The following is an 11030-nucleotide window of genomic DNA, read 5'->3' as shown; positions in this document are numbered from 1 at the left end:
CTTAGATGACTTTATTTACAAAAATATTTATATGCTGCTTCATCATCTAAATATCAAAGTGATTTACATTATGTACATACATAATAAAACATGTATAAAAAAAATAGATCAGAGAACATCAACTAACCATTAAGTATTTTCTTAAATGTTGGCATAAAGCTGTCATTATAAAAATGTTTTCAGCAGGCCTTTAAAGATTCACAACCTGCTGAATCTCTGTTGGCTGAGCAGTCCTTTAAGGTAAAGGGACCCCTGACCATTAGGTCCAGTCGTGGCCAACTCTGGGGTTGTGGCGCTCATCTCGCTTTATTGGCCGAGGGAGCTGGTGTACAGCTTCTGCGTCTTGTGGCCAGCATGACTAAGCCACTTCTGTTTTTTTAAAGAAATAACCTTTTAACAATTGTGTCACCCTTTTGCACCAACCAGAAGAAGGTATGGAGGGAAGTCCAGAGATTTAGGGAATCTCAACGAGAAGGTTTGTGAAAACATATTTGTATAAATTTAGATCTGGTAGAAATGTGAGTTAATTACTGTTTTTATTTGTGAGGTGGAGTCACATGGTCAATGTCATTGCTTTCTGTGTTTCAGACTTTGATATAATGTTTATATGAGGCTTGCCTTTCTTTTACCCACCAGATGGTCTACCTGATATATGCAAACTCCCTAAGAAAGTAGGAATGTGCAAAGCAAGTTTTCCACGTTTTTTCTTCAATACTGAAACCCTGAAGTGTGAGCAGTTCATTTATGGTGGATGTCGAGCAAATGCAAATAACTTTCTGAATGAAAATGAATGCTATCAGGAATGTGGACACTTTGGTAAGAACAAATAACTTGCTAATTTATGGCTGGAACTGTGAACATTTGGGGGCAAATGGGCACATTTCAAAATTTGAGAAACTCTGATGGGTGCATGTCCCCTTTTCTTGAAAACATGAAAGGCCTCCAAGTACAATATTATTATCTCTCTCTCCAAAGCCCTCCATACAAACCCAGAAAGGCAGCATCCTCTCCCCTTAAAACCTAAACACAACTGAACCAAAAGCATTGTTTGAAATGATTTTTGGTACATTTTACATGTTGCAAATTTTATTTGAGACCACTGAACAAGACTTATGGTCAAAAAGCCTTTGGCTTACTTTTCTTAAGCTATCTTAGCACAATGACAAACAGAATGTCTGAGAAGATAAAAATCAATTAAAATAAAATAATGTGTACCATTACAGTGGTACCTTGGGTTAAGTACTTAATTCGTTCCGGAGGTCCGTTCTTAACCTGAAACTGTTCTTAACCTGAAGCACTATTTTAGCTAATGGGGCCTCCCTCAGCTGCCACGCTGCCAAAGCAAGATTTCTGATCTCACCCTGAAGCAAAGTTCTTAACCCGAGGTACTATTTCTGGGTTAGTGGAGTTTGTAACCTGAAGCATCTGTAACCTAAAGCGTATGTAACCTGAGGTACCACTGTACTCAATAACGTCCGATAAACAATGTGATGCAAGCTTGTATTGGAGAACATTCAAGAAAGTTCTGAACCCATAAAATTCACAATGCTTGACGATATCATCCCTTGAAAGGAAAATGAACAATGGCATCTGTTTCTGAAGGAAGATCTGCTCACCTCTTATCACCTTGAGTCGCTCCTGAGATATACTGTGTCCTGTGCTTTTACCTTCTTCCTAATGCTGCACCTTTGCTGTGGCTCTCTGGGAGAGGAAGGGGAACGGGGGGGATAGAATTCTTCTTCTTCTTCTTCTTCTTCTTCTTCTTCTTCTTCTTCTTCTTCTTCTTCTTCTTCTTCTTCCTCTTCGTATCATTTGATCCACCACAAAGATTCTCTCTTTCTTCCACAGTAGTGAAAGACGAGTAATATTTTGGCATCCTCAAAAATGCCCCCTGCTCATGTGAAAGAAGACAACAGCTAAATTCCAGGTGTTCTGCCAATCGACAGATGTCCTTCCATTCACCTCAGCTGAATATTCTGAATAAGTGCAACAGTAGTTCAGCATCCTCTGTATTCTGGTTCTTGAGTATGGGGTTTTGTCCACATTAATTCACCTGCTATTAAATCCACATTGATGCTGTTAAGTGACTTCTAGGGCTTACTATTTCTTTGTGGGAAGCTTAGATGACTTTATTTACAAAAATATTTATATGCTGCTTCATCATCTAAATATCAAAGTGATTTACATTATGTACATACATAATAAAACATGTATAAAAAAAATAGATCAGAGAACATCAACTAACCATTAAGTATTTTCTTAAATGTTGGCATAAAGCTGTCATTATAAAAATGTTTTCAGCAGGCCTTTAAAGATTCACAACCTGCTGAATCTCTGTTGGCTGAGCAGTCCTTTAAGGTAAAGGGACCCCTGACCATTAGGTCCAGTCGTGGCCAACTCTGGGGTTGTGGCGCTCATCTCGCTTTATTGGCCGAGGGAGCTGGTGTACAGCTTCTGCGTCTTGTGGCCAGCATGACTAAGCCACTTCTGTTTTTTTAAAGAAATAACCTTTTAACAATTGTGTCACCCTTTTGCACCAACTGGAGCTTTCAAATGAGGCCGAAGGGCAGCCCCACATACATCACATTGCTGTAATCCAGCCTCAAGGTTACCAATATGTGGCCAGACTTTCCCTGTCCAGGAGCAGCCATAGCTGGCCAATCAGGCAGAGCTGTCAAAAGGAAATCCTAGATGCAAAGGACACCTGGGCAAACCTTCCAGAGCTGCCTTGCGTATCTCCTGGTCATGGGAACCACCCTCCCAAAGGGCATTTGTCTTCATCTGGAAGTGCCCTGGGAGGGATTTTAATTCAGGTTTAATTTTAAGAACAGCATAACCCTTTTTACTGCCATGATGTGAGCTTACAGTTTCCAGGTATGGATACGTGCTGACATCTAGTGTGAACACAATGAAGGAAAGAAAGTACTGCAAAGTAGCCTGGGCTAGTTCTTATGGAATCGATGGCTTGTGAGACCTGTATAAAGGCGTGTGCACCAACCACTTCAGCTATGAAAGCCAGAGTGGAGTGGTGGTGCAGTCTGTAACTCACCACCCACCTGGAATGTGTGGATAAAAAGCACAGGGGGAGCAACACAGTTGGACAGCAAGCATTCGCACGTTACACCCCCTCCCCATTAGGAGTCTGTGGTCACACCCACACTAGACATCTAAAACAGACTTGTACCATGTTGCCAGTCCTGGCTTCCCCCAAAGAGTACCAGGAACCCTAGTTTTTTAAGGGTGCCGAGAGTGGTTAGGAGAGCCCACACTGAGAAATAATTTTGAGAGCCCTTAAGCAACTCCATGTCCCAGGATTCTTCATGGAAAGGGCTTGGTGGTGACAAAGAATGAGGACATAATGCCTGCTGGACATTCTCAGTGCCAACACTTGGAATTCTTGGGGAGATGCTGGCTTTGGAACAGCTTACTTCCAGACATGCTCATGTGGCCATCCAGAGATTAAATAAGAATCTTTTCCAGCCAAGTCAAGACTGTTCTTTTTCTCTGGCTGAATTAAAAATGGAATAAATGGTTCCAAATCTATCCCCCTGCCATGAGGTATGTGTTTATAACATATTGCATGAACTTCATGTTTGCATTGACATTGAGAGTCTGTGGACCAACCTTCACCAATCTGAATTGGCAGGGGCTGGTGGGAGTTGTAGTTCAATACATCTGCAGGGCACCAAGTTGGCAAACACTGCTGTCGACCGTAAGCACTCTTATGATCTGTTCTCAGGCCTCGCTATATGCAGTTGAAAGAAAAGAAAAAACCGGAAGAAGGCCATAAACTTTGCATGACCAAAGATCAGGTTTGTATCAACATCATATCACGGAACTGAAACATTTGAGAGTTCCAATGTGTCCCTATTTGATGTGGAAGAATACTTTAATGAGAACAGGAAATTACATTGGAATCATCAGAGTAGATCCAGAGTGTCCCTAGAGATTGGTAATTCATTTTTTCATGCCCAATTGATGGGCTCCATTTCCTTGAAGAACATGATGTAGCATCCCTTCCCCTGGCACGGGACATTCTTATCAAAGAGTCGCCATGCAGTGTGGTCCCTTCATCCTCCTGTCTCTCATTGTGGGCCTTTTCGCACCCTGGCCTGAGCTGCTCGGCATCTCTGTGTTGGATACAGGTATAATAATAATAATAATAATAATAATAATAATAATAATAATATTTATATCTCGACCTCCCCAGCCGAAGCCGGGCTCAGGGCGGCTAACAACACTAAAATAGTGCAACATTCTAAAAACATTATAAAAATTAATTAAAATCAAAATTGATGGCCACCATAAACTAAAGTTCTGTCAAGATTACCAGAGGAGGGAGTCAGGCTGCGCCCTGACCAAAGGCCTGGTGGAACAGCTCTGTCTTGCAGGCCCTGCGGAAAGATGTCAAGTCCTGCAGGGCCCTTGTCTGTTGTGACAGAGCGTTCCACCAGGTTGGAGCCGCAGCCGAAAAAGCCCTGGCTCTAATTGAGGCCAGCCTAACCTCTCTGTGGCCTGGGACCTTCAAGATGTTTTTATTTGAATATTGTAAGTTCCTCTGTGGGGCACACCAGGAGAGGTGGTCCTGTACGTACGAGGGTCCTAGGCTGTATAGGGCTTTGAAGGTTAAAAGCAGCACCTTAAACCTGATCCTGTACTCCACCGGGAGCCAGTGCAGCTGGTATAGCACTGGATGAATGTGATCTCGCAGCGAGGATCCCGTAAGGAGTCTCGCCGCGGCGTTCTGCACTCGCTGGAGTTTCTGGGTCAGTCTCAAGGGCAGCCCCACGTAGAGCGAGTTACAATAATCTAGTCTGGAGGTGACCTTCATGTGGATCACAGTGGCTAGGTCAGGGAGAGAGAGGTAAGGAGCCAACTGCTTAGCTTGGCAGAGATGAAAAAATGCCGCCTTTGTTATAGCTGCAATCTGCGCCTCCATGGAGAGGGAGGTATTTTTTTTTAATTATTTTTTTATTTATTTATACAACAAGGAAAAACACACACAAAAAAACACAAATACCAAATTACACATAGATTACAAAAATAACCATAGACACATAATTTTCTTGGCAAACAATAAAACATCTATTGGTCTTAACACTAAAGACCCAACTTCCTGTCTGTTCCATATTTCAAATTCATATTACTTATTGCCAATACACATTTTTTTCATAATTAAACTTATTCTCAATAAATCTAATTTCTTCTATCTACCTAGCAACTATTACTGAAGTTCCTCGAATGCTGCAACAGAATTTAAACTACTATATTTATTTTTCAGATATTCTTTGAAAACCTCCCATTTAGAAACAAATTCCTGTTTTGATTTATTCTTTATTTTTTCTGATAAACCATCTAATTTGGCATATTCTGTCAGCTTTTGGATCCAATCTTGTATAGAGGGGATTTCATTACTCTTCCATTTTGCTGCGATCAAAACTCTTGCTGCCGCCGTCGCATATAAAAAGATACCCTTCCTCCTTTGTGGAATATCCAAATCTGTTATTCCCAGGAGGTAGGCCTCTGGTTTTTTATTGAAAGAGATCTTTAGCATTTTTTGCAGTTCTGCATGTATACTCTCCCAGAATACCTGTATTTTCCTACATGTCCACCACATATGATAGAATGTTCCTGAGTCTCCGCATCTCCAACAATTACTTGACACATTTTTATACATTTTCGAAAGTTTCCATGGTGTTAGATACCATCGATGTTGCATTTTTTGAAAGTTCTCTCTAATCGTGTAACAGTTTGTGAATTTCCAATTGATCTTCCATAAATTTTCCCATTGGGCCATGGTTATTGAATGGCCAAAATCCTGGGACCACCTCACCATTGCCACTGTTACCTCCTCCTCCTTGACTGTCCAGTCAAGGAGGAGTCGGTAAGTTTTGGAAAGAGTTTTTCTTTTAGAATTTACAAGATCAGATTCAAATTGGGAAATATATACTGAGAACCCCTTTTGTTTGTCAGATTTAAATTTTTCAAATAACTGATGGTATTGGAACCAGTCTGAAATGTGTTCTCTTATTTCCTCAAATTTTTTAAATTTTATTTGGTTATCTTCATTTTTTAGAAGTATTTTATATGTTGGCCAGCTTTCCTGAGTATTTTTCTGTTTTACTGCTATGGCTTCTACTGGAGAAGTCCACCACGGGACTTTAGGCACCATCAGGTCTTTATATTTTTCCCATACAGCAAAGAGTGACTTTCTTATTATATGGTTGGTAAAATTTTTATGAATTTTCGCTTTTCCATATATTAGGTAGGTGTGCCATCCCCAACGGTTGTCAAAACCTTCCAGGTCCAGGAGGTCCGGATCCTGCAACGGGCACCAATCTTTTAGCCAGGTGAAATAGGCTGCCTCGTAGTAAAGTTTTAGATCGGGTAGGGAAAAACCTCCTCTCTCTTTTATGTCTATTAAGATCAGGTGTTTAATCCTAGGTTTCTTCCCTTCCCACAGAAATTTGGTAATTTCTCTTTGCCATATCTTGAGACAACCTGCTTCGCCCAGTATCGGAATCATTTGAAATAAAAAGATTAATTTTGGAAGCACATTCATCTTTATAATGGAAATCCTACCCAGAAATGTTAATTTTAGTTTAAGCCAGGTTACCAAGTTTTTTCTAATCTCTAGCCAAGCTTTGGTGTAATTATCCTGAAATAAGTTAATGTTCTTGGGAGTGATCCAAATACCCAAGTATTTCGCTTTTGAAGAGATTTTCAGGCCCAATTTTTTTTCTAAGTCGTCCTTTTCTTCTGTGGTTACATTTTTAACAAGCATTTTTGTTTTTGTTATGTTCAGCTTAAAGCCTTAACGGACGGCGCTGGCACTAATTGCACCCCCGCGAGAGATGGGACTTGCCCCCTCAATCCCATATTGTCCCGTCCCAGCCAGAGGACCTCAGTCTTCGAAGGATTTAACTTCAACCGGCTCCCACGTAACCATCCAGCCACAGCTTCCAAACATCTGATCAGTGTGTCTGGGGCCGAGTCAGGATGGCCATCCATCAACAGATAGAGGTGGGTGTCATCAGCATACTGATGGCAGCCCAGCCCCAAACTCAGGACAAGCTGGGCGAGGGAGCGCATAAAGATGTTAAAAAGCATCGGGGAGAGTATCGCACCCTGAGGCACTCCACACACCAAGGAGTGGTGCGATGACAATTCCCCCCCCCCCAAGTGCCACCCTCTGTCCCCGACCAGAGAGAAACGAGCGCATCTTTTGTGTATCATGGCTTTACCTCCCCCTATCTCTCTCCAGTTCTTTAACCCACCTCTCTACTTAGGGTTGCCCCCCTCCTTAAAGTCCAAGGGACGTGGAACTTGATTTTCCCCAAGCGACAAATGTACCAACGTATATTGATATTTCTATAACAGCCGGAGGCCCAAGCAACAACCTGAATTTGCCCAGTGAACAATTATGTGCGCTTGATCAAATCTGGATCTTCAAAGGAGCTCCATGTCTTGGTGGCTTAAATCTGTGGTGGCTCAAGATGAAGACATGTGACCACCGGTATGAAATTTATGGCATGTAATGCCTTAAGAGAGAATATTATGAAAATGATTTATAGGTGGTACATGACCCCAGTCAAGCTTGCAAAAATTTACCACTTGCCTGATAATAAATGCTGGAAATGTAAAGAAAATGAAGGTACATTCTTTCACCTTTGGTGGACATGCCCAAGGATTAAGGCTTTCTGGGACATGATATATAATGAAATGAAAAAGGTATTTAAATATACCTTTCTTAAGAAACCAGAGGCCTTTCTCCTGGGCATGGTCGGCCAATTGGTGTTAAAGAAGGATAGATCTTTTTTTATGTATGCTACAACAGCAGCAAGAATACTCATCGCAAAGTATTGGAAGACACAAGATCTACCCACCTTGGAAGAATGGCAGATGAAGGTGATAGACTACATGGGACTGGCAGAAATGACTGGCAGAATCCGAGACCAGGGAAGAGAGACGGCGGAAGAAGATTGGAAGAAATTTAAAGACTATCTTAGGAAACATTGCAAAATTAATGAATGTTAGTATGACGATGGTTTAGAAATTAAGTGGTTTTCAGCTGAAAGGGTTATGTAAAGAGAAAAGAAAGGTTAGAAAATAATTGAAAATTAAAGGAGAGGATTTGCTGAAGTAATAATTAGAAATTGGGATACAGAAAGGGGAGGTATGAGGAGGTCGGGGAAGTAAGTTTAAGAAAATAAGGGATTGAAATTATACTTGTTCTTTTTTGTTTGTGTATTGTTTGTTTTTTCTGTTTTGTTATTATATAAATCTGTGAAAATTTAATAAATATCTTTTTTTTAAAAAAAGATGAAGACATGTGGGGTTGTAACCAATGACGGTTCACTCAGAGTAGATCCATTCAAATACATGACTCTATAAGTTAAACAAGGCAATTAATTCCAATGCATTTTTGGATAGGGCATAGCTTTCTAAACTGTGCGTCGCAACACATTAGTGTGCCTTGCAAACAACAACAACAACAATCTTTATTACGGTCCAGAGACCCAACAAAACATTACAAATCAATACAGAGTTCATACAGCCTACCTTCTTTGTTTAGAATATAGGGCTCGTTTGTTCTTGCAACCACCGATAAAAACTTTGCTACTGCCAACGTTCTAGCTTTTGTCTGGTCTTCCAGTAGGAACCTGACATAGTGAGCCTCTGATTTTCCCGGGAAAGGCACCAGCAAGGGTAGTATCAGTTCAGCCCTGGCCTGCTCATACTTCGCACAATGCAACAAAATATGATTTATGGAATCGATGTCTTGAGCACACGAGCAAAGTCTGTCCTGGTAGGGAACTCCTCTCAACCTACCATCCAGCACTGCAGAGGGGAAGACATTTAGTCTGGCTTTGGTGAAAAGCCTTTGATAGTTAGGTACTGTCAGGTTTTTGATGTAAGATGTTAACTCAAAGACATACCCATATTGAACTCCTGCTGCCAGCGGACTACAGACTGCGTGTGATCGAGATCGCAAGTCACTGTGTGCATTGTCCCATAATCTTTGCTTTAAAACCTTTTGGGTGCCTTCATAACCCAGGTAATACAGTTGGGGGGGGGGAGACAGACCAATAGAGGTGGCTTTTTTAGCCATGGTTTTCTCCCATTTGCTGACAAATTCCTCATTGGTCAAATGTTGGTACAGACCCTCCCATAGATTAAACACTGAAATCCTGAGCCAATGTTTTAGGGCAGCCCACCACGCTCTAGCTGAAATTGGGCATTCACCAGCTTCCAACAGAAGTACGGAGTTGGGGACGCAGTTAGGTACCTGCAGCAGAGATCGTATAAATTTTGCCTGAAAGCCATCTAGCTTTGGCAGGTCCCCATTATGCCAGAAATTTGCTCTCTTGCAAACACTCCCCATTCTCCTCCTGGGGCTGGAAAGGGGTTAGTTTAACCTCTGGTTTGCTAGTAAAACTGAATTACTGTGTCCCGAAATGCTGCATGTCTAAAAAGTTTGTCACCAACGTGAAAAGTTTGGAAAGCTCTGGATTAGGGAGAGCCCCGGGCACTGGCAATCCACGCTACGCCCCAGTCTTATTGTAAACTGCAACCTCCAGTTTGTAATTAACGTAAGGTTGCCATATGTCCAGAATTTCCTGGACATGTGCCCAGGGGAAAACTTTTGGATAATCAGAAAAATGTCCTGGATTTATAGCTCAACAACTTTGAGTTTCCATAAAAAAATAACTTTTGTGTTCCAGGGTGGTGTTCCAGGTCATTGTGCATGTCACCAGGATATGCGTAAGCTTGCCCTGGCCTGTTTTGCTTCTGTTCTGCCCCATGCTGAAAACGGCACCCCCTCCAACATGCCTCTGATGAGAATAGAGATGTCCCATTCCATAATTATAATTTTACTTTTTATACCCCACACATCTTATTGGGTTGCCCCAGCACTCTGGGCAGCTTCCAACATATATAAAAAACATAATACAGTGGTACCTTGGGTTAAGAACTTAATTTGTTCTGGAAGTCCGTTCTTAACCTGAAACTGTTCTTAACCTGAAGCACCACTTTAGCTAATGCGGGCTCCTGCTGCTGCTGCGCCACCAGAGCACCATTTCTGTTCTCATCCTGAAGCAAAGTTCTTAACCTGAGGTACTATTTCTGGGTTAGCGGAGTCTGTAACCTGAAGCGTATGTAACCTGAAGTGTATGTAATCTGAGGTACCACTGTAAAATATTAAACATTCAGAATACATCCCTATACAGGATTGCCTTCAGACAGTTCAGGGGTTACATAACTCCATACCCTCCAACATTTCTCCAATGAAAATAGGGACATCCTAAGGAAAAGCAGGACATTCCAGGACGCAATCAGAAACTGGGACAGCTTCTGTAAATCAGGGAAGTCCCTGGAAAATAGGGACACTTGGAGGGTCTGAAACTGTGCACACATCTGTGGCTGCAGACATGCCAATCGCACACAAATGGGGGTTTGTCTGTATATTAGCAAAGCAATTGAAATAATTATCCACCACTTTTTGGTAGTCACACCCACCCTCCTGGCAGATGTAGACATCTGAAGGCAGCCCTGATTTGGGAAGCTTTTAATGTTTGATGTGTGTGTGTGTTTTCTTTCACTCAATAACAGCCGAACTCAGTGTCTGTTCTCAGTTGCTTTTTGACTTTAATTCTATTCACTGCTCACCCCCACGACCCCGTGTTATGGTGCTCCAAGGTCTGGGCTTCCAACACCTTAAGCAATCTCCTAACAACTATCATTCTCCTGCTAACTTATAAACTCTGATGTCACTTTTTCACAGACTTGATAGTTTAGCCAGCTCCAGAGGCACCATTTGCCTGGGGAGTTTGTAGCCAGGGCTGCTGCAATGAACAGCCGTAGAAGCCTTTGGGAGGCAGAGATGTGAGAGGGCATCAGAGAACGGAAAGAAGGAAAGAGGGACAGAGGCCAGTGTTGCCTGGGGTACTCTGACTATCATTCAAGGTGCCTCAAGGTGCCATGGCACACTGGTTGAAAACCACTGACTTAGCCAAATATGAGACGTG

The sequence above is a fragment of the Podarcis gaigeae genome, assembly GCF_964106915.1.
Source record: "Podarcis gaigeae genome assembly, chromosome: 15".
In the NCBI taxonomy this organism is placed as follows: domain Eukaryota; kingdom Metazoa; phylum Chordata; class Lepidosauria; order Squamata; family Lacertidae; genus Podarcis; species Podarcis gaigeae.
The sequence above is the reverse complement of the archived record's forward strand: the minus strand, read 5'-3'. Positions refer to the sequence as shown.